A 24,153-nucleotide genomic window follows, 5' to 3' on the forward strand; every position below is an offset into this window, starting at 1 on the left:
TTGTGAATAAAAAGGCCTCAAGTTTGGAAGTAAATCCATAGAGACAAAGGGACAGGTCACAAGAACCAGTATCTTATCCATTAGCCCCAGTGGCCTAATGGATAAGATACTGGCTTCCTAAACCAGGGATTGTGGATTCAAGTTCCATGTGGGGTTAGTTTGATGTTAAATAAACAACATTGTGTGAAAGCCAGCTTTTTGTCCTCATTGCTGAATTACAGAGAGATCAAAGAGCTCAATCACAGGAGATGTCCTGGAAATTGACGGAACTTATATCCAGGGCGAGCAAGGAAACATCGACAAAGCCACTTGCTTTTCACCAACCGTCAACATTTTGCCCAACACTCAACTGTACCAATTGCTGACACACAAAAGCAAGTCAGATCCTGTCACGTCATTGCTGGGATCTTTGGAACTGATACAATGTGATTGTGGATGAAAAGAAAGGGCCGGCCCATAAAAAGGCATCAAATTTGAAGTGAATTGATAGGGACAAAGGGGCAAGTTGCAAGCACCAAGCTCCTATTACATTCAGCCCCAGTGGCCTAATGAATAAGGCACGAGCCTCCTAAGCCAGGGATTGTGGGTTCAAGTTCCATCTGGGGTGGAGCAGTTTTTTGCACTGAAACAAAAGCTGAAACACCTTCTCTGAACATTGCTCCATTCCGTGACAGTCAGGGAGCTTTCCTTTTAACTTACCAACCAATCCAGGGAGTTCCTGTCCAGCACCCTTCTCACTCTGTCACTTGCTTTCCAGTGGAACAAACCAATGCGATGCTTCTACCAAGCTGTGCGCCATCCCAATACTCAGGGAACAATGTCACCTGCATTTATCAGGCAAATCATGTCCCTTTACCTCATTTCCTCATTTTACTGAACACTGTCTTCTTCTTCTCCTCCTCTTCCATGCCTAACAGTACAAGAGGAAACCCATTTCTTGCACTGCTTTCCATCCAGCAGGTCATGCTCTGGGTTTTTTCAGTGTCAGAGTCCATTCTAACATGAACAGTTGTTACCCTGACTCGCAACTCCTTACCAGGACCACCAGATAGATATAATGGGGGGGGTCGTTACTCTGCTCCCATCAGACACGAGTACCCCACCGGATGTCAACCCACCATTCAGGGACCAGAACTCTCGTCTACACTTGCCAGGACTGTTTTAGGAAATCAAAAGTGTTTACAACTGCTGCCAATTATTGCTGAAGTGCGTGGAATTGGCAGATTTTTTTATTGATAAAAACAATGTGAGTGGCGACAAGAACAGGTGGAATGTTATGAGAGCGTAGAGCAATGACCAATTGCACAAAGGCTGTGGTAGTAGCTGTGACCCCAGTGGCCTAATGGGGAAGGCAATGAGTTTGGGAGTCACTCGAGCAAATGAAAGTGACAGACAGTAAAAGACCAACTGGTCTATTTAGCCTGTCCCATGAATTTGTGCTGCCCCATGCATCTCGATACAGATACTCCCCACCCACCCAGAGCCGTGTAATCCCCTGGGAGAGGTGAAAAAAACAGATTATAAATGTAGGACAATTAGGGAAATAAAATCTGGAAAATTCCTCTCTGACCCCTTGAGGTGATCAAAACTAGTCCAGGAGATCACATGGACCCTGATTTATATTATAGGATAACTAACGCTTCGACGAGGTGATCTCCACCCTTGGTCCTAGAAACAGGACTTCGAGCAAATATATTTTTTGAAAAGAACTTGCATTTATGTGGCGCCTTTCTCAACCTCAGGACGTCCCAAAGCGCTTTACAGCCAATGAAGTCATTTTGAAGTGTCGTAATTGTCACAATGTCGGAAACGCGGCAGCCAATTTGCACACAGCAAGATCCCACAAACAGCAATGAGATAATGGCCAGATAATCTGTTTTAGTGATGTTGGTTGAGGGATGAATATTGGCCAGGACACTGGGGCAACTCCAAAATAACATCATGTGATCTTTTACAAACACCTGACCTGAAAGACAGCACAACACTCTCTCATTAAAGCACTTAAGTGTCAGTCTAGATTATGTACTTCAAGTCTCTGAAGTAGGATTTGAAACCGTGACCTCATCGGAATTAAAAACACATGTGATACTGACTGAGCCACAGCTGGAACCACCAACACAGCCCATCAGTGTTCACCACACGAGCCGGCAACCTGTTCCACTGGTCCAATGTCCTCTGGGAAAAGAAAAATGACCAACATCAAATCGAGAACAGATCACCTGTTTATTTCTCTCATTGCTGTTTGTGGACCTTGCTGTGTGTAAATTAGTTGCCACATTTCCTACATTACATAGAATGTACAGCACAGAGACAGGCCATTCGGCCCAACAGGTCCATGCCGGCGTTTATGCTCCACACGAGCCTCCTCCCACCCTTCTTCATCTAACCCGATCAGCATATCCTTCTATTCCTTTCTCCCTCATGTGTTTATCTAGTTTCCACTTAAATGTATCTAGACTAGCCGCCTCAACTACTCCTTGTGGTAGCGAGTTCCACATTCTAACCACTCTCTGGGGAAAGATGTTTCTCCTGAATTCCTTTATGGATTTATTGGCGACTATCTTATATTTATGGCCCCAAGTTCTGGTCTCCCTGCAAGTGGAAACATTTTCTCTAAATCTACACCCTCAAACCCTCCCATAATCTTAAAGACCTCTATCAGGTCATCCCTCAGTCTTCTCTTTTCTAGAGGAAAGAGCCCCAGCTTGTTCAATCTTTCCTGATAGGTATAACCTCTCAGTTCTGGTATCAGACGAATAAATCTTTTTCGCACCTTCTCCAATGCCTCCACATCCTTTTCATAATATGGAGACCAGGACTGTTCACAATACTCCAAGTGTGGTCTAACTAAGGTTCTATACATGTTTAACATAACTTCTCTGCTTTTCAATTCTATTCCTCCAGAAATGAACCCTCGTGCTTGATTTGCCTTTTTTATGGCCTTATTAACCTGCGTTGCTACTTTTAGTGATTTGCGTATCTGGACCCCCAGATCCCTCTGCTCCTCGACCCCATTTAGACTCTGATTTTCCAAGGAGTAGGTGGCCTCTTTATTCTTCCTCCCAAAATGGACCACCTCGCACTGAATGTATATGGAAATTCATTTGCCAATTACACGCCCATTCTGCAAGTTTATTGATGTCTTCTTGTATTTTCCCCCAGTCCTCCTCAGTGTTAGGGTACGGTAGCGTAGTGGTTATGTTACTGGGCTAATAATCCAGAGGCCTGGACGAAAATCCAGAGTCGCGAGTTCAAATCCAGCCACGGCAGCTGGCAAATTTAAATTGAATTAATTAAATTTAAAAAAATAAAAAAATCTGGAATTAAAATACTAATATCAGTAATGACAGCCATGAAACTACCAGATTGTCATAAAAACCCATCTGGTTCACTAATGTCCTTTAGGGAAAGAAACCTGCCGTCCTTACCCGGTCTGGCCGAGATGTGACTCCAGACCCACAGCAATGTGGTTGATTCTTAATTGCCCTCTTAGGGATGGGCAATAAATGCCGGCCTTGCCAGCGACACCCACATCCCATGAACAAATAAAAAAAAAAATATTAACTCTACCCCCTTATTTGGTGTCGTTACAACTTCACTTTGAAGTGACTGCACTTGAAACATGTTTCATTGAAGTACCGTGGGAGACGGCCCATTGTCTGCCGGTTTGGAGAGCTGCGGACAATATCAGAACGGTGAGAGGGTCATTGCATCAAATGCTGGCTCAGAAACATTAGTGAGATCCCACTCCTTAAGACTATTCATTTTTAGTGATGGAGCTTTCGACATACCAGCTCTCGAACATTTTCTTTGCTTGCACCTTTTTCTGAACAGAGGCCATGTGAAAACGGCCGATCTCCGCCCTTGTGAATCCCAGCTCGGAAGCCACAATGGTCCATTCAAAGCCCAGGTCTTTGGCGAGTTCTTGGACAGACTTCAGGTTGATCACTGCATCCTGGGTCAGGAAAACAGCTTTTAAAATAACCCAATACAAAAGGTGCCAGCAATATCTGCTTCAACTGCACAAGACATTAAAAGCAGCACCTCAAGTAGATAAGGTTATAGAAAAAGTTCATGGAATAGCGGGTTTAAGGCAAGAGGTAATGGTGAATCTAGATACAGGATTAAATGGAAGAGATTGAGGACAGAGAGCAGTAGAAAGGTTTTTGCACAGAGGGCTGTGAGGCTGTGGGTTATGGTGGATACACTACTGGAGACAGTGATTGCAGCAGGGATGGTGTCAACATTTAAGAACAGGTTAGACAGGTGATTGATGGAAAGGGGAACGAAGGGATAGGGCGGACACATGGGATTAGGATACTGCTCGTGTGGGGGATCAAGACCAGCAACGACTGGTTGGGGCCAACGCCCAGTTTCTGTGTTGTTGTTTCGATGTCATTCTCATAGCTTTCAGGCTGTGGCATGAAATCTGTGGGTTAGATTTTGGTCTGGGCCGACCAGGACAGGCCCGAACCGAGAGGCCCGAAGATTGATGGAAATTAGACCCCAGGCCACATCAGCATCCCTAGCACATGCTCCCCTTACTCTGCCTCCTTCCCTCAATCACTCCCCCCATCCCTCTCCGTCCGTCTCCCTCCTGCCCCCTGCCTCACTCCGTCACTCCCCCATTTCGCCCCTCCCTCCTCTCCATCTCTCAGTCACTAGACCCCTCGCCCTCTCCCTCGATCACTCTCCCCATCGCACCCCCGTCTCCTCATCACCTCCTCTCCCTCTCCCTGTCGCCCCCCTCAATCTCCTCATCACCTCCTCAATCTCCCCATCACCCCCCCTCAATGTCCCCATCTCCTCCCCTGCCCTCACAAGGAACCATAAAAAGTAAAAATAAATGGGCCTTACCTGGACTTCCTATGGCCAGGATTTTGCCTGACACCAGCTTTCATTCACAGGTTCAAGTGTGCGAGACTTAGTCGGGCCCACCGTTAAAATGGCCATTTAAATTAGCCCCCCCACTCCCGCCTCTTTTTCTCCTGGGGCAGGCAACCTCCCGTGCCGGAATTCAGACAAGTTAAGATTGGAGGTGACGAGGCCATGGATGAGGATTTCAGCAGCCGATGAGCTGACAATTATATCTGGCCTGCAGCCAAAGTCATCCAGGGGCTAAATTCCACAATTGACCCTGACTCAGTTGAGTGTGTCGAGGAGGCTCAGCCATATGGAGCGATTCCGGTGAATCTCACCCATATTTGGACGGAACTGCTCATCAGCGCGAGGCACCGAAGCCTCCCTCTGGAAACTTGGCCTCCCAAATTGAGGCATCTCTCGGAGATTCCCTTGTGCCCATTCTGCTCTGAGTGGAGGGATTTCCTGAATAGGTCACTGCTGCATACTCTCCCTCGCCTTCCGTCCCGACATGCCCTCGGGTAATATCCTGCTCACCGGCAGAGGCGAGTGTCCCCTCAGGAAAGCCCTGTATTTGGGGTTCCTCCTCTGCACCATTGGAGACCTGGGGTGGAGAGGGTTGCATGAACATTCTCCTCGGCCATTTCACAGATACCCGGCCACTTGTCCATTTTGTGGGTTGGATGAAGATATACATTATCTTTATTTGCAGTACCGGAGGCTGCAACCCCTGTTTCACTATTTAAAGGGGCCGCACCTCAAGTTTTAGTTACCTTGAAGTCCTTGTCTTCGGGCACCCAGTGCACAGGGTGGGGGAGAGAGGCGGGGGGTGAGTGGATCAGATGAACCCCTGGTGGGGATGTTCCTGGGCCAGGCTAAAACCACCATCCACTGGAAGCATCCACATGGAGGATTGTTCTGACTGCTGGCCGCTGTTCCACGGCCTTCAACACACCCGGGTGACCTTGGAGAGGGGTCGCGTGGGCTCCACCAATACACTTGAAGCCTTCGTGGGCGACGCAGGACAGCAACTGTGTCACTAACGAAAGGAACCAGATCATTGGTTAATTTATTTTTAGTTGCAGACATTTTAATTTGATTGGACGATTTGTAATCGTGGGGCCCTCCTCTTCACGAATCGTCATATTGAGTCCGAGAGCCATGGGGCAAATCACATTGCTCCAATTCAAAATACTCCAATGTCCAACACACAAGAGCAAATCAGATCCTGTCACATCATTGCTGGGATCTTTGGAATTGACACAATGTGATTGTGAATAAAAAGGCCTCAAGTTTGGAAGTGAATCCATAGAGACAAAGGAGCAGGTCACAAGCACCAAACACCAATAGTGTGCAGCCCTAGTGGCCTAATGGATATGGCACTGGCCTCCTAAGCCAGGGATTGTGGGTTCAAGTCCCATCTGGGGTGAGGTTAATTTTAAGCCAATTTCATTCTGTGAAAACCAGCTCTTTGTCCTCATTGCTGAAATACAAAGAGATCAAAGAGCGAAATCACAAGGAGGTGTCCAGTCAATGGATGAAACTTGTTCCCAGGAGGGGCAAGGAAACAGCGACGAAGCATTTCACATAAAATCAACATTTTGCCCAGCACTCAACTGTACCAATTGCTGACGCACAAAAGCAAGTCAGATCCTGTCACATCATTGCTGGGATCTTTGGAACTGATACAATGTGATTGTGTGTGAAAAGAAAGGGACGGCCCATAAAAAGGCATCAAATTTGGCAGTGAATAGATAGAGACAAAGGGGCAAGTTGCAACCACCAAGCTCTTGTTACACACAACCCCAGTGGCCTAATGGATAAGGCACTGGCCTCCTAAGCCAGGGATTGTGGGTTCAAGTCCCATCTGGGGTGAAGCAGTTTTTGGCTCTGAAGCAAAAGTCAAAACACCTTCTCTGAACATTGCTCCATTCCGTGACAGTCAGGGAGCTTTCCTTTTAACTTACCAACCAATCCAGGGAGTTCCTGTCCAGCACCCTTCTCACTCTGTCACTTGCTTTCCAGTGGAACAAACCAATGCGATGCTTCTACCAAGCTGTGCGCCATCCCAATACTCAGGGAACAATGTCACCTGCACTTTCCAGGCAAATAATGACCCTTTACCTCCTTTCCTCATTTTGCCGAACACTGTCTTCTTCTTCTCCTCCTCTTCCATGCCTAACAGTACAAGAGGAAACCCATTTCTTGCACCACTTTCCATCCAGCAGGTCATGCTCTGGGTATTTCCCGTGTCAGAGTCCATTCTAACATGAACAGTTGTTCCCCTGACTCGCAACTCCTTACCAGGACCACCAGATAGATATGATGGGGGGGGTCGTTACTCTGCTCCCATCAGACACGAGTACCCCACCGGATGTCAACCCACCATTCAGGGACCAGAACTCTCGTCTACACTTGCCAGGACTGTTTGAGGAAATCAAAAGTGTTCACAACTGCTACCAATCATTGCTGAAGTGTGTGGAACTGGCAGATATATTTATTGATAAAAACAAAGTGAGTGGCGACAAGAACAGGTCGAATGTTATGAGAGCGTAGAGCAATGACCAATTGCACAAAGGTTGTGGTAGTAGCTGTGACCCCAGTGGCCTAATGGGGAAGGCAATGAGTTTGGGAGTCACTCGAGCAAATGAAAGTGACAGACAGGAAAAGACCAACTGGTCTATCTTGCCTGTCCCATGAAGTTGTGTTGCCCGATGCATCTCGATACAGATACTCCCCACCCACCCAGAGCCGTGTAATCCCCTGGGAGAGGTGAAAAAAATAGATTAAAAATGGAGGACAATGAGAGAAATAAAATCTGTAAATTCCTCTCTGACCCCTTTAGGTGATCAAAACTAGTCCAGGAGATCACATGGACCCTGATTTATATTATGGGATAGCTACCTCTTCTACAACGTAATCTCCGTCTTGGTCCTGGAAACAGGACTTTGAGGAAACGTCTTTTAAAAGAACTTGCATTTATATAGCACCTTTCATGACCTCAGGACGTCCCAAAACGCTGTACAGCCAATGAAGTAATTTTGAAGTGTAGTCACTGTTGTAATGTAGGAAACGCAGCAGACAATTCACGGACAGCAAGATCCCACAAACAACAATGAGATAATGACCCGATAATCTATTTCAGTGATGTTGGTTGAGGGATGAATATTGGCCCCAGGACACCGGGGAGAACTCCAAAATAATATCATGTGATTTTTGCAAAACACCTGACCTGAAATACAGCACAGCTCTCCCTCAGTACTGCACTAAAGTGTCAGCCCAGATTTTCTGCTCAAGTCTCTGGGAACACCGATCAGACCAACCTTCATGTATCAGCCTTGGCTCAAAGTTTCAGTCAGAAGGTTGTGGGTTCAAGTCCCACTTCAGGCTGACACTCCAGTGCAATGCTGGGGGAGTGCTGCATTGTCGGAGGTGCCGTCTTTTGGATGAGACGTTAAACTGAGGCCCCGTCTGCCCTCTCAGGTGGATGTAAAAGAACCCATGGAACTATTTCGAAGAAGAGCAGGGGAGTTCTCCCCAGTGTCCGGGACAATAATTATCCCTCAACCAAAATCACAAAAAAAACAGATCACCTGTTTATTTCTCTCATTGCTGTTTGTGGGATCTTGCTGTGTGTAAATTAGCTGCCACATTTCCTACATTACATAGAATTACATCGAATGTAATTAGCTACATCACTGGCATCTACCTGACAATGTGGAAAATTGCCCAGGTATGTCCTGTCCACAAAAAGCAGGACAAATCCAATCCGGCCAATTACTGCCCCATCAGTCTATTCTCAATATATCCTTTATATAATATGGAGACCAGGACTGTTCTCAGTTCTCCAAGTGTGGTCTAACTAAGGTTCGATACAAGTTCAACGTAATTTCTCTGCTTTTCAATTCTATCCCTCTAGAAATGAACCCTAGTGCTTGATTTGCCTTTTTATGGCCTTATTAACCTGTGTTGTTACTTTTACTGATTTGTGTATCTGTACCCCCAGATCCCTCTGCTCCTCGACCCCATTTAGACTCTGATTTTCCAAGGAGTAGGTGGCCTCTTTATTCTTCCTCCCAAAATGTACCACCTCACACTTAATGTATATGGAAATTCATTTGCCAATTACACGCCCGTTCTGCAAGTTTATTGATGTCTTCTTGTATTTTCTCCCATCCTCCTCAGTGTTAACTCTACCCCCTTATTTGGTGTCGTTACAACTTCACTTTGAAGTGACTACACTTGAAACGTACTTCATTGAAGTGCTGTGGGATGTCTCGAGGCCATGAAAGGTGCTATATAAATGCAAGTGTTTCTCCTCCATGCCTGTCACTACGCACTCAGCACCTCACCCAGTCACCATGTACATTGGGAGACGGCCCATTGTCTGCCGGTTTGGAGAGCTGCGTACAATATCAGAACGGTGAGAGGGTCATTGCATTAAATGCTAGCTCAGAAACATTAGTGAGATCCCACTCCTTAAGACTATTCATTTTTAGTGATGGAGCTTTCGACATACCAGCTCTCGAACATTTTCTTTGCTTGCACCTTTTTCTGAACAGAGGCCGTGTGAAAACGGCCGATCTCCGCCCTTGTGAATCCCAGCTCGGAAGCCACAATGGTCCATTCAAAGCCCAGGTCTTTGGCGAGTTCTTGGACAGACTTCAGGTTGATCACTGCATCCTGGGTCAGGAAAACAGCTTTTAAAATAACCCAATACAAAAGGTGCCAGCAATATCTGCTTCAACTGCACAAGACATTAAAAGCAGCACCGCAAGTAGATAAGGTTATTGAAAAAGTTCATGGAATAGCGGGTTTAAGGCAAGAGGTAATGGTGACTCTAGATACAGGATTAAATGGAAGAGATTGAGGACACAGAGCAGCAGAAAGGTTTTTGCACAGAGGGCTGTGAGGCTGTGGGTTATGGTGGATACACTACTGGAGACAGTGATTGCAGCAGGGATGGTGTCAACATTTAAGAACAGGTTAGACAGGTGATTGATGGAAAGGGGAACGAAGGGATAGGGCGGACACATGGGATTAGGATACTGCTCGTGTGGGGGATCAAGACCAGCACCGACTGGTTGGGGCCAACGCCCAGTTTCTGTGTTGTAATTTCTATGTCATTCTCAAAGCTTTCAGGCTGTGGCATGAAAACTGTGGGTTAGATTTTGGTCTGGGCCGACCAGGACAGGCCCGAACCGAGAGGCCCGAAGATCGATGGAAATTAGACCCCAGGCCTCATCAGCATCCCCAGCACAAGCTCCCCTGACTCTCTCTCCTTCCCTCAATCACTCCCCCCATCCCTCTCCGTCCGTCTCCCTCCTGCCCCCGCCTCACTCCGTCACTCCCCCACTTCGCCCCTCCCTCCTCTCCATCTCTCAGTCACTGGCCCCCTCGCCCTCTCCCTCAATCACTCTCCCCATCCACCCCCGTCTCCTCATCACCTCCTCTCCCTCTCCCTGTCGCCCCCCTCAATCTCCCCATCTCCTCCCCTGCCCTCACAAGGAACCATAAAAAGTAAAAATGAACGGGCCTTACCCGGACTTCCTTTGGCCAGGATTTTGCCTGACACCAGCTTTCATTCACAGGATCAAGTGTGAGAGCCTTAATCAGGCCCACAGTTAAAATCGCCATTTAAATTAGCCCCCCCACTCCCGCCTCTCTTTCTTCTGGGGCAGGCAACCTCCCGTGCCTGAATTCAGAGAAGTTAAGATTGGAGGTGACAAGGCCATGGATGAGGATTTCAGCAGCCGATGAGCTGACAATTACATCTGGCCTGTAACCAAAGCCATCCAGGGGCTAAAATCACAATTGACCCTGACTCAGTTGAGTGTGTCGAGGAGGCTCAGCCATATGGAGCAATTCCGGTGAATCTCACCCATATTCGGACGGAACTGCTTATTGGTGCGAGGCACCGGAGTCTCCCTCTGCAAACTTGGCCTCCCAAATTGAGGCATCTCTCGGAGATTCCCTTGGGCCCATTCTGCTCTGAGTGGAGGGATTTCCTGAATAGGTCACTGCTGCATACTCTCCCTCGCCTTCCGTCCCGACATGCCCACGGGTAATATCCTGCTGGCCGGCAGAGGCGAGTGTCCCCTCAGGAAAGCCCTGTATTTGGGGTTCCTCCTATGCTCCATTGGAGACCTGGGGTGGAGAGGGTTGCATGAACATTCTCCTCGGCCATTTCACAGATACCCGGCCACTTGTCCATTTTATGGGTTGGATGAAGATATACATTATCTTTATTTACAGTACCGGAGGCTGCAACCCCTGTTTCACTATTTAAAGGGGCCGCACCTCAAGTTTTAGTTACCTTGAAGTCCTTGTCTTCGGGCACCCAGTGCACAGGGTGGGGGAGAGAGGCGGGGGGTGAGCGGATCAGATGAACCCCTGGTGGGGATGTTCCTGGGCCAGGCTAAAACCACCATCCACTGGAAGCATCCACATGGAGGATTGTTCTGACTGCTGGCCGCTGTTCCACGGCCTTCAACACACCCGGGTGACCTTGGAGAGGGATCGCGTGGGCTCCACCAATACACTTGAAGCCTTCGTGGGCGACGCAGGACAGCAACTGTGTCACGAACGAAAGGAACCAGATCATTGGTTAATTTTATTTTTAGTTGCAGACATTTTAGTTTGATTGGACGATTTGTAATCGTGGGGCCCTCCTCTTCACTAATCGTCATATTTAGTCCGAGAGCCATGGGGCAAATCACATTGCTCCAATTCAAAATACTCCAATGTCCAACACACAAGAGCAAATCAGATCCTGTCACATCATTGCTGGGATCTTTGGAATTGACACAATGTGATTGTGAATAAAATGGCCTCAAGTTTGGAAGTGAATCCATGGAGACAAAGGAGCAGGTCACAAGCACCAAACACTGATAATGTACAGCCCCAGTGGCCTAATGGATAAGGCACTGGCCTCCTAAGCCAGGGATTGTGGGTTCAAGTCCCATCTGGGGTGAGTTTGGTTTTTAAACCAACTGCATTCTGTGAAAACCAGCTCTTTGTCCTCATTGCTGAATTCCAGAGATCTCAAAGAGCTCAATCACACGAGGTGTCCTGTGAATTGATGAAACTTATTCCCAGGAGGGGCAAGGAAACAGCGACAAAACCACTTGCTTTTCACATAAAATCGACATTTTGCCCAACACTCAACTGTACCAATTGCTGACACACAAAAGCAAGTCAGATCCTGTCACGTCATTGCTGGGATCTTTGGAACTGATACACTGTGATTGTGTGTGAAAAGAAAGGGATGGCCCATAAAAAGGCATCAAATTTAGCAGTGAATAGATTGCAAGCAACAAGCCTTTATTATATACAGCCCCAGTGGCCTAATGGATAAGGCACTGGCTTCCTAAGCCAGGGATTGTGGGTTCAAGTCCCATCTGGGGTGAAGTAGTTTTTGGCTCTGAAACAAAAGTCAAAACACCTTCTCTGAACATTGCTCCATTCCGTGACAGTCAGGGAGCTTTCCTTTTAACTTACCAACCAATCCAGGGAGCTCCTGTCCAGCACCCTTCTCACTCTGTCACTTGCTTTCCAGTGGCACAAACCAATGCGATGCTTCTACCAAGCTGTGCGCCATCCCAATACTCAGGGAACAATGTCACCTGCATTTTCCAGGCAAATAATGTCCCTTTACCTCCTTTCCTCATTTTACTGAACACTGTCTTCTTCTTCTCCTCCTCTTCCATGCCTAACAGAACAAGAGGAAACCCATTTCTTGCACCACTTTCCATCCAGCAGGTCATGCTCTGCGTTTTTTCCATGTCAGAGTCCCTTCGACAGTTCTTACCCTGACCGTACCAGGACCACCAGATAGATATGATTAGGGGGTCATTGCACTGCTCCCATCAGACACGAGTATCCCACCAGATGTCAATACTTTCACAACCTCAGGACGTCCCAAAACGCTTTCCAGCCAATGTAGTAGTTTTAAAGTGTAGTCATTGTTCTAATGTAGGAAACACAGCAGCCAATTTGCGCACAGCAAGATCCCAAAACAGCAATGAGATAATAACCAGATAATCTGTTTTAGTGATGTTGGTTGAGGGATGAATATTGGCCAGGACACCGGGGAGAACTCCAAAATAATATCATGTGATCTTTCACAAACACCTGACGTGAAATACAGCACAGCTCTCCCTCAGTACTGCACTGAAGTGTCAGCCTGGACTCTGTCCTCAAGTCTCTGGAGTGGGACTTGAACACATGACCTTCTAACTGAGTGATAAGAGTGCGACTGGCTGAGCCACAGCTGACATCATAAATACAGCCAATCAGTGTTCTCCAGACCAGCCGGTAACCTGTCCCACTGGTCCACTGTCCTCTGGGAAAGGAAGAAACGACCAACATCAAATCTCGATCTGCCCTTAAATAACTGGTAAACAGGACCCCTGGTCCTCCCTAAACTATTCAGTTGAAATAATTGGTCCACACTAAACACAGTCTAATCCCTTCATTATTTTATAAACCTCGATCAAATCACCCCTGAGTCTACACTTCACTAAATATAGAGACCCAGCTTGTTGACCCTATCTGGGTGGGAGAACTGTTCTAAAATGGGAATTAATCTTGAAGTCCTCTTCTGCATCCTTTCCAAAGCCTCAATATCCCCCACCTTGTGAGACCACCAAAACTGGACACAGTATCCGAACTGAGGCCTGACCAAGGTCTAAAGGCACAGTATTGCTGCGATATGTGTTAGGCCTCAATGTTCTGTGCTATGGGCTGGCAGGACACATACCTCGACAGCAGAGTTCCTGATTCCAGCTGGGGAATGCACCAAGAAGAGGCTTGAGACTTGCCCAGAGAGAGAAGATTGGGGGAGTTGGACACTGACCCAGTGCAGGATCCTCTCACACAATCTCAGGTACCCGCTCTGGTTGGCTGTTAGTAGGAGCCAGACAGTAAGTGTATGGTGCCCTGAGGAATGGTATTTGGACCTTCAGAAGGAAAAAGAATCAGATACGTTCTGAAGTTGTGGAGGAAAAATGCAGAACCACTGAAATGTTTGCCATTTTTATTATGCCTTTCACATCTCCACAGATTTATACGATAGAAGTAACACTTTCAGTTTCCGAACGTCACTCTGTATTTTAGAAAGCACGGTGGTCAGAAGACACGAGAGCAATTGCCTTTCCTTACTATTTCTGGCTGAGCTGATTGATCTTCTGCAGGTCCTCCCTGTTATTGATGGTCTTGTGAACTGTGATGAGGAATGGGAAGGCTGAGGGCAGCTCCACACGGCTACTGAGTTTCTGGTGCCCCCAGTGCAGACATCGCAGTTTATCTGCCAAGTCCTTCCGCCCGGCCCTCTCCAAAGCATCCTGCAGCATCTTTGTTTTCTTCATTTTGCTCCATGATTTTTCATACCTAAACAAATTTGCAAGAAACAAAGTTTTGAAACAGATCAGAGTCTTTTTCTTATAAACAGGTTATTCTTCATCATTTCATAATTTTATCAACTAACAAAAACAAGTGTGCACTTTTGCTGTTATTCTAGTTTCAATATAAAGTATCTGCACCAATCCTCTGCCTTCTCATTTTCCCATTCCTTCTGTGACCAGGACAATGAATCCATGTCTCAGTGGTAGCACTCTCACCTCTGAGTCAGAAGGTTGAGGTTTCCAGCCCCAGAGACTTGAGCACAGAAGCTGGTCCAACACTTTCATCCTTCAGAATGAGACACTAAACCGAGACCCAGTCTGGCCTCTCAGGTGAAGAGCAGGGGAGTTCTCCCAGTGTCCTGGTCAACATTTATCCCTCATACAACACCACCAAAAATGGATTGTCTGGTCATTTATCTCATTGCTGTTTATGGACTACACTTCAAAAGTAAATCATTTGAAGCACTTTGAGATGTCTTGAGGCCATGAAAGGCACGATATAAATGGAAGTTCGTTCTTTTTCAGGTTCCCGCAGTCGACACCTCAAAAGTACTTCATGAGTTGTGAATCGCTTTGGGACGTCCTGAGGTTGTAAAAGGCATCATATCAATGGAAGTTCCTTCTTTTCACTGCTCCCATCTTTAACAAAGATATTGGAAAATGGGAGGACACTTAAATTGACGTGTGTCTGTGTCCGGGAGCTGCACAACACGAGCTCCACACCTTCAGTCCCCATCGAATTAAACCCAGCAATACTTGATCAGCACTGAATGATTAAATCATCACTCAAGCTGATTAAGGGGCACCAATGTTTAAAATAAGCCAAAAAGAATGTCACTTTCACATTCTTTAGTGCTGACAGGAACGGGAGTCCATGTCGGAGAGGAGGCAGTCCTAACCCTCATGGACTATCAATTCATTTGAAATTGGGAGAGTAGCTGTCCATGTGTGTGTAAGCACCCATAGAGCAAGCTCTGTACTGAGAGGCAGAACCGAGGTTAACAGCGGGAATAACCCTGGTTACCACAGTGTTTCAAATCACGTGATCAGAAAATCTGGGCTCAGGTGGAGGAGACAAACTCCCATTCATCGTCATGAGGTGTGCTCTCAAAATGAGTGAATATCGTGTGAACACTTGGGTCTGGTGTGTAGTAAAATTATTGATCTGGTTTAGAGAATAATGAGCTTTCATCAGAAAGGACACGTTCAGGGATTGACTTCGATTTCTGATCAGCGATTTACACAGCAATCTGTGACATTTGGATTCTATCATTTCGTGCTGTCTGCCCTCTTACCTCTGACCCATATTGCCCTGGTAACCAGTTTGACATGCCTTGTAATTGTATTGAATTCCACTAAATCATTTATTAAAGTTTTAAAAAATGAGATTTTTCCCAAGCGATTAGTTTTGCCTCCATGGTTTCGGTCTCCCCGTGTGACGGGCAGAGTGGGTCAGTGACATGTTCCCACCAACAGGTGACCACTATCTTTTGATTCCAGTTTCTCACTTTGATCCCTCCCCCCTGAATTTGTCACCAAGATTCAGTGGAAACTCAGTAGGAGACACTGGGTCTCTGCTCTGGTTCTGAGACTCACGTGCAGCCACACCCAGCTTGGAACTTTCCACCTTCAGGTGCTGCACATGGAAGTTCATCCAAAGTGCTGTGCGCTGGTGACAATCTTTTTCTGCCAGACGCACAGCCTAAATTATGACAGGCAGCTCTTTTTCATAAAACTGCAAGGAATACGTACGTCCTTCCAGGAGCTGCCTGTCTTATCCAGGGAGTTGCTGAGATGCAGCAGGATTTCTGCCCAGTCTGAGGTATTGGCCATTCTGTCTGAGCTACTCTTCCATAAACCCATCTACACATGATCAGTTTCAGTGACACAAAGGTGGTGGAGAGGAGAGCCCTTGCTGCGAAGGTAAACAGAGTCTGGGATGTACTGGGCAGTGGGTCAGCAGGCTGGATACCGTCAGAGTTATTACCTGCTCCAACATCAACAACAAAAACACCTTGTATTTAGATCGCTTCCTTACTGTAGTAAAATGTCCCAAAGAGCTTCACAGGAGTGTAATTAGACAAAAATTGACACCGAGCCACAAAAGGAGATATTAGAACAGGTGATCAAAAGCTTGATCAGAGTGGTAGGTTTTAAGGAGCGTCTTAAAGGAGGAGAGAGAGGTGGAGAGGCAGAGAGGTTGAGGGTGGGAATTCCAGAGCTTGGGGCCGAGGCAGCTGAAGGCACAGCCGCCAACGGTGGAGTGATTAAAATCGGGGATGTGAAAGAGGCAGGGATTGGAGGAGCTCAGAGATCTCAGAGGGTGGTAGGAGGTTACAGGTAACAGAGATAGGGAGGGGCGAGGTCATGGAGGGATTTGTGCACAAGGATGAGAATTTTAAAATCGAGGTGTTGCTGGACCGGGAGCCAATGTCGGTCAGTGTGCACAGGGTGATGGGAGAACGGGACTTGGTGTGTGTTTTGATACGGTCAGCAGAGTTTTGGATGACCTTCAGTTTATGGAGTGTGGAAGATGGGAAGCCGGCCAGGAGAGCATTGGAATAATCAAGATGAGATGTGACGAGGCCATGGATGAGGATTTCAGCAGCCGATGAGCTGACAATTACATCTGGCCTGTAGCCAAAGCCATTCAGGGTCTAAAATCACAATTGACCCTGACTCAGTTGAGTGTGTCGAGGAGGCTCAGCCATATGGAGCGATTCCGTCGAATTTCACCAATATTCGGATGGAGCTGCTCATCGGTGCGAGGCACTGGAGTCTCCCTCGGGAAACTCGGCCTCCCAAATTGAGGCATCTCTCGGAGATTCTCTTGGGGCCATTCTGCTCTGATCGAATGGATTTCCTGAACAGGTCAGTGCTGCATACTCTCCCTCGCCTTCCGTCCCGACATGCCCTCGGGTAATATCCTGCTCACCGGCAGAGGCGAGTGTCCCCTCAGGAAAGCCCTGTATTTGGGGTTCCTCCTCTGCACCATTGGAGACCTGGGGTGGAGAGGGTTGCATGAACATTCTCCTCGGCCATTTCACAGATACCCGGCCACTTGTCCATTTTGTGGGTTGGATGAAGATATACATTATCTTTATTTACAGTACCGGAGGCTGCAACCCCTGGTTCACTATTTAAAGGGGCCGCACCTCAAGTTTCAGTTACCTTGAAGTCCTTGTCTTCGGGCACCCAGTGCACAGGGTGGGGGAGAGAGGCGGGGGGTGAGCGGATCAGATGAACCCCTGGTGGGGATGTTCCTGGGCCAGGCTAAAACCACCATCCACTGGAAGCATCCACATGGAGGATTGTTCTGACTGCTGGCCGCTGTTCCACGGCCTTCAACACACCCGGGTGACCTTGGAGAGGGATCGCGTGGGCTCCACCAATACACTTGAAGCCTTCGTGGGCGACGCAGGACAGCAACTGTGTCACTGACGAAAGGAACCAGATCATTGGTTAATTTTATTTTTAGTTGCAGACATTTTAGTTTGATTGGACGATTTGTAATAGTGGGGCCCTCCTCTTCACTAATCGTCATATTTAGTCCGAGAGCCATGGGGCAAATCACATTGCTCCAATTCAAAATACTCCAATGTCCAACACACAAGAGCAAATCAGATCCTGTCACATCATTGCTGGGATCTTTGGAATTGACACAATGTGATTGTGAATAAAAAGGCCTCAAGTTTGGAAGTGAATCCCTAGAGACAAAGGGGCAGGTCACAAGCACCAAACACAAATAGTGTGCAGCCCCAGTGGCCTAATGGATAAGGCACTGGCCTCCTAAGCCAGGGATTGTGGGTTCAAGTCCCATCTGGGGTGAGTTTGGTTTTGAACCAACTTCATTCTGTTAAAACCAGCTCTTTGTCCTCATTGCTGAAATGCAGAGCAATCAAAGAGCTCAATCACAGGAGGTGTCCTGTGAATGGATGCAACTTTTCCCCAGGAGGGGCAAGGCAACATCGACAAAACCACTTGCTTTTCACATAAAATCAACATTTTACCCAACACTCAACTGTACCAATTGCTGACACACAAAAGCAAGTCAGATCCTGTCACGTCATTGCTGGGATCTTTGGAACTGATACAATGTGATTGCGTGTGAAAAGAAAGGGCCGGCCCATAAAAAGGCATCAAGTTTGGCAGTGAATAGATAGGGACAAGCTCCTATTACATACAGCCCCAGTGGCCTAATGGATAAGGCACTGGCCTCCTAAGCCAGGGATTGTGGGTTCAAGTCCCATCTGGGGTGAAGCAGTTTTTCGCTCTGAAACAAAATCCAAAACACCTTCTCTAAACATTGCTCCATTCCATGACAGTCAGGGAACTTTCCTTTTAACTTCCCAACCAATCCAGGGAGTTCCTGTCCAGCACCCTTCTCACTCTGTCACTTGCTTTCCAGTGGCACAAACCAATGCGATGCTTCTCCCAAGCTGTGCGCCATCCCAATACTCAGGGAACAATGTCACCTGCATTTTCCAGGCAAATAATGTCCCTTTACCTCCTTTCCTCATTTTACTGAACACTGTCTTCTTCTTCTCCTCCTCTTCCATGCCTAACAGTACAAGAGGAAACCCATTTCTTGCACTGCTTTCCCTCCAGCAGGTCATGCTCTGGGTTTTTTCAGTGTCAGTCCCTTCTAACATGAATAGTTGTTACCCTGACTCGCAACTCCTTACCAGGACCACCAGATAGATATGATGGGGGGGTCGTTACTCTGCTCCCATCAGACACGAGTACCCCACCGGATGTCAGCCCACCATTCAGGGACCAGAACTCTCGTCTACAACTGCTGTTCACAACTGCTGCCAATCATTGCTGAAGTGTGTGGAATTGGCAGATATATTTATTGATAAAAACAAAGTGAGTGGCGACAAGAACAGGTAGAATGTTATGAGAGCGTAGAGCAATGACCAATTGCACAAAGGCTGTGGTAGTAGCTGTGACCCCAGTGGCCTAATGGGGAAGGCAATGAGTTTGGGAGTCATTCGAGCAAATGAAAGTGACAGACAGGAAAAGACCAACTGGTCTATCTAGCCTGTCCCATAAAGTTGTGTTGCCCGATGCATCTCAATACAGATACTCCCCACCCACCCTGAGCCGTGTAATCCCCTGGGAGAGGTGAAAAAAACAGATTAAAAATGTAGGACAATTCGGGAAATAAAGTCCAAAAATTCCTCTCTGACCCCTTTTGGTGATCAAAACTCGTCGAGGAGATCACAGAGACCCTGATTTATATTATAGGATAACTAACTCTTCTACAAATTAATCTCCACCTTGGTCCTAGAAACAGGACTTGGAGGAAATTTTTTTTGAAAAGAACTTGCATTTATATAGCACCTTTCACAACCTCAGGACGTCCCAAAACACTTTATAGCCAATGATGTCATTTTGAAGTGTAGTCACTGTTGTAATGTAGGAAACACGGCAGCCAATTTGTGCACAGCAAGATCCCACAAGCAGCAATGGGATAATGATCAGATAATCTGTTTTAGTGATGTTGGTTGAGGGTTGATTATTGTCCAGGACACCGGGGCAACTCCAAAATAATATCCTGTGATCTTTCACAAACACCTGACCTGAAATACAGCACAGCTCTCCCTCAGTACTGCACTAAAGTGTCAGCCTGGATTCTGTGCTCAAGTCTCTGGAGTGGGACTTGAACACATGACCTTCTGATTCAGGGACTGACTTTTATTTCTGATCAACGATTTTACAGCAGTCTGTGACATTGAGATTCTATCATTTCGTGTTGGCTGCCCTCTTACCTCTGACCCATATTGCCCTGGTAACCAGTTTGACATGCCTTGTAATTGATTTGAATTCCACTAAATCCTTTGTTAAAGTTTTAAAACATGACATTTTTACCAAGCGATTAGTTTTGCCTCCACGGTTTCGGTCTCCCCGTGTGACTGGCAGAGTGGGTCAGTGACTTGTTCCCAGGCCTCTGTGGTTTGAATCCAAGCTGTCTTTAAAGTGCTGAAGTCAAGTTGGGATTGACCCAGCTCTAGCTTATTGTCAATATTAAAATAGTTAACACATACACAGCATTAGATAATCCAGGGAGAGTGGTGGAATCAACAGGTTGGGTTGCCTCTCAGACAAACCTGGATCACTTTTATGTATCAGCCTTGGATCAAAGGTTGAGTCAGAAGTTTGTGGGTTCAAGTCCCACTTCAGGCTGACACTCCAGTGCAGTGCTGAGGGAGTGCTGCATTGTCAGAGGTGCCGTCTTTTGGATGAGATGTTAAACCGAGGCCCCGTTTGCCCTCTCAGGTGGATGTTAAAGATCCCTCGGCACTATTTCTAAGAGCAGGGGAGTTTCCCCGGTGTCCAGGAAAATATTTATCCCTCAACCAAAACCACAAAAGTAATCATCTATTTATTTCTCTCATTGCTGTTTGTGGGATCTTGCTGTGTGTAAATTAGCTGCCACATTTCCTACATTACATAGAATTACACAGAATGTACAGCACAGAAACAGGCCATTCGGCCCAACAGGTCCATGCCGGTGTTTATGCTCCACATGAGTCTCCTCCCACTCTCTTCATCTAACCATATCAGCATATCCTTCTATTCCTTTCTCCCTCATGTGTTTATCTAGTTTACACTTAAATGTATCGAGACTAGCCGCCTCAACTACTCCTTGTGGTAGTGAGTTCCATATTCGAACCACTCTCTGGGGAAAGAAATTTATCCTGAATTTTCTATTGGATTTATTAGTGTCTATCTTTTGTTTATGGCTCCCCTGCAAGTGGAAACATCTTCTCTCCATCTACACATTGCTCCAATTCAAAATACTCCAATGTCCAACACACAAGAGCAAATCAGATCCTGTCACATCATTGCTGGGATCTTTGGAATTGACACAATGTGATTGTGAATAAAAAGGCCTCAAGTTTGGAAGTGAATCCATAGAGACAAAGGGGCAGGTCACAAGCATCAAAATCCAATAGTGTGTAGCCCCAGTGGCCTAATGGATAAGGCACTGGCCTCCTAAGCCAGGGATTGTGGGTTCAAGTCCCATCTGGGGTGAAGCAGTTTTTGGCTCTGAAACAAAAGTCTTCTCTGAACATTGCTGCATTCCGTGACAGTCAGGGAGCTTTCCTTTCAACTTCCCAACCAATCCAGCTTTCCTTGCCCATGTTTGACCTGATGCCATGAGATTTCATGGGGTCCAGAGTCAATGTTGAGGACTCCCAGGGCCACTCCCTCCTGACTGTGTATCACTGTACCACCACCTCTGGGTACAGTAGCGTAGTGGTTATGTTACGAGATGAATAATCCAGATGCCTGAACTAAAATCCAGAGTCATGAGCTCAAATCCCACCACGGCAGCTGGCGAATTTAAATTCAATTAATTAAATAATATTAGGATTTTAATTCCAGATATCAGTAATGATAGCCATGAAACTACCGGATTGTTGTAAAAACCCATCTGGTTCACCAATGTCCTTTAGGGAAGGAAACCTGCTGTCCTTACCTGGTCTGGCCAAAATGTGACTCCAAACCCACAGCAATGTGGTTGATTCTTAATTGCCCTCTGATATGGCCTATCAAGCCACTCAGTTGTAAAATCTCACGACGAAAAGTCGTAATAAAACCGGACGGACCACCTGGCATCGGACAACGAGGCACCGGACACGACAACGGCAAACCAAGTCCAGTCGACCCTGCAAGGTCCTCCTTACTAACATCTGGGGAATTGTGCCAAAATTGGGAGAGCTGTCCCACAGACCAGTCAAGCAACAGCCTGACATAGCCATACTCACAGAATCATACCTTTCAGCCAACGTCCCAGACTCTTCCATCACCATCCCTGGGTATGTCCTGACCCACGAGAGGTAGCGGTACAGTGATAGTCAGGAGGGAGTGGCCCTGGGAGTCCTCAACATTGACTCTGGACCTCATGAAATCTCATGGCATCAGGTCAAACATGGGGAAGGAAACCTCCTGCTGATTACCACCTACCGTCCTCCCTCAGCTGATGAATCAGTCCTCCTCCATGTTGAGAAGCACTGAGGTTAGCAAGGGCACAAAATGTACTCTGGGTGGGGGACTTCAATGTCCATCATCACGAGTGGCTCGGTTGCTCCACTACTGGCCGAGTCCTGAAGGACATAGCTGCGAGACTGGGCCTGCGGCAGGTGGTGAGCGATCCAACACGAGGGGAAAAACTTACTTGACCTCGTCCTCACCAATCTACCTGTCGCAAATGCATCTGTCCATGACAGTATTGGTCGGAGTGACCACCGCACAGTCCTCGTGGAGATGAAGTCCCATCTTCACACTGAGGACACCATCCAACAGCGTTGTGTGGCACTATCACCGTGCTAAATGGGATAGATTCAGAACAGAACTAGCAGCTCAAAACTGGGCATCCATGAGGCGCTGTGGGCCATCAGCAGCAGCAGAATTGTATTCCAGCACAATCTGTAACCTCATGGCTCGGCATATTCCTCACTCTACCATTACCAACAAACCAGGGGATCAACCCTGGTTCAAGGAGGAGTGTAGAGGAGCAGCACCAGGCGTACCTAAAAATGAGGTGCCAACCTGGTGAAGCGACAATTCAGGACGACATGCATGCTAAACAGCGGAAGCAACATGCTATCGACAGAGCTAAGCGATTCCACAACCAACGGATCAGATCAAAGCTCTGCAGTCCTGTCACATTCCAGTCATGTAATGGTGGTGGACAATTCAATAACTAACGGGAGGAGGAGGCTCTGTAAACATCCCCATCCTCAATGATGGCAGAGTCCAGCACGTGAGTGCAAAAGACAAGGCTGAAGCGTTTGCAACCATCTTCAGCCAGAAGTGCCGAGTGGATGATCCATCTCGGCCTCCTCCCGATATCCCCACCATCACGGAATCCAGTCTTCGGCCAATTCGATTCACTCCACGTGATATCAAGAAACGGCTGAGTGCACTGGATACAGCAAAGGCTATGGGCCCCGACAACATCCCAGCTGTAGTGCTGAAGACTTGTGCTCCAGAACTAGCTGCGCCTCAAGCCAAGCTGTTCCAGGACAGCTACAACACTGGCATCTACCTGACAATGTGGAAAATTGACCAGGTATGTCCTGTCCACAAAAAACAGGACAATTCCAATCCAGCCAATTACCGCCCCATCAGTCTACTCTCAATCATCAGCAAAGTGACGGAAGGAGTTGTCGACAGTGCTATCAAGTGGCACTTACTCACCAATAACCTGCTCACCGATGCTCAGTTTGGGTTCCGCCAGGACCACTCGGCTCCAGACCTCATTACAGCCTTGGTCCAAACATGGACAAAAGAGTTGAATTCCAGAGGTGAGGTGAGAGTGACTGCCCTTGACATCAAGGCAGCATTTGCTGAGTGTGGCACCAAGGAGCCCTAGTAAAATTGAAGTCAATGGGAATCAGGGGGAAAACTCTCCAGTGGCTGGAGTCATACCTAGCACAAAGGAAGATGGTAGTGGTTGTTGGGGGCCAATCATCTCAGCCCCAGGGCATTGCTGCAGGAGTTCCTCAGGGCAGTGTCCCAGGCCCAACCATCTTCAGCTGCTTCATCAATGACCTTCCCTCCATCATAAGGTCAGAAATGGGGATGTTCGCTGATGACTGCACAGTGTTCAGTTCCATTCGCAAACCCTCAAATAATGAAGCAGTCCGAGCCTGCATGCAGCAAGACTTGGACAGCATCCAGGCTTGGGCTCATAAGGGGCAAGTAACATTCGCGCCAGATAAGTGCCAGGCAATGACCATCTCCAACAAGAGAGAGTCTAACCACCTCCCTTTGACATTCAACGGTATTACCATCGCCGAATCCCCCACCATCAACATCCTGGGGGTCACCATTGACCAGAAACTTAACTGGACCAGCCATATAAATACTGTGG

At 47.2% G+C, this 24,153-nt stretch overlaps 7 non-coding genes across 7 annotated transcripts; all 7 read left to right on the forward strand.

Moving 5' to 3' along the window:
• Positions 1-6,216: 6,216 nt before the first annotated feature.
• On the forward strand, positions 6,217-6,289 carry trnar-ccu (transfer RNA arginine (anticodon CCU)). The gene has a single exon. It is a non-coding gene; the product is annotated as a tRNA-Arg (tRNA).
• A 373-nt stretch (positions 6,290-6,662) lies between these two features.
• trnar-ccu (transfer RNA arginine (anticodon CCU)) lies at positions 6,663-6,735 on the forward strand. The gene has a single exon. It is a non-coding gene; the product is annotated as a tRNA-Arg (tRNA).
• A 5,025-nt stretch (positions 6,736-11,760) lies between these two features.
• trnar-ccu (transfer RNA arginine (anticodon CCU)) lies at positions 11,761-11,833 on the forward strand. Its single transcript has one exon. It is a non-coding gene; the product is annotated as a tRNA-Arg (tRNA).
• A 362-nt stretch (positions 11,834-12,195) lies between these two features.
• On the forward strand, positions 12,196-12,268 carry trnar-ccu (transfer RNA arginine (anticodon CCU)). The gene has a single exon. It is a non-coding gene; the product is annotated as a tRNA-Arg (tRNA).
• A 5,751-nt stretch (positions 12,269-18,019) lies between these two features.
• On the forward strand, positions 18,020-18,092 carry trnar-ccu (transfer RNA arginine (anticodon CCU)). The gene has a single exon. It is a non-coding gene; the product is annotated as a tRNA-Arg (tRNA).
• Positions 18,093-18,449: 357 nt separating this feature from the next.
• On the forward strand, positions 18,450-18,522 carry trnar-ccu (transfer RNA arginine (anticodon CCU)). The gene has a single exon. It is a non-coding gene; the product is annotated as a tRNA-Arg (tRNA).
• A 2,710-nt stretch (positions 18,523-21,232) lies between these two features.
• trnar-ccu (transfer RNA arginine (anticodon CCU)) lies at positions 21,233-21,305 on the forward strand. Its single transcript has one exon. It is a non-coding gene; the product is annotated as a tRNA-Arg (tRNA).
• The last annotated feature ends 2,848 nt before the right edge of the window (positions 21,306-24,153 follow it).

Source organism: Heptranchias perlo, chromosome 11 (assembly GCF_035084215.1).
Source record: "Heptranchias perlo isolate sHepPer1 chromosome 11, sHepPer1.hap1, whole genome shotgun sequence".
NCBI lineage: Eukaryota > Metazoa > Chordata > Chondrichthyes > Hexanchiformes > Hexanchidae > Heptranchias > Heptranchias perlo.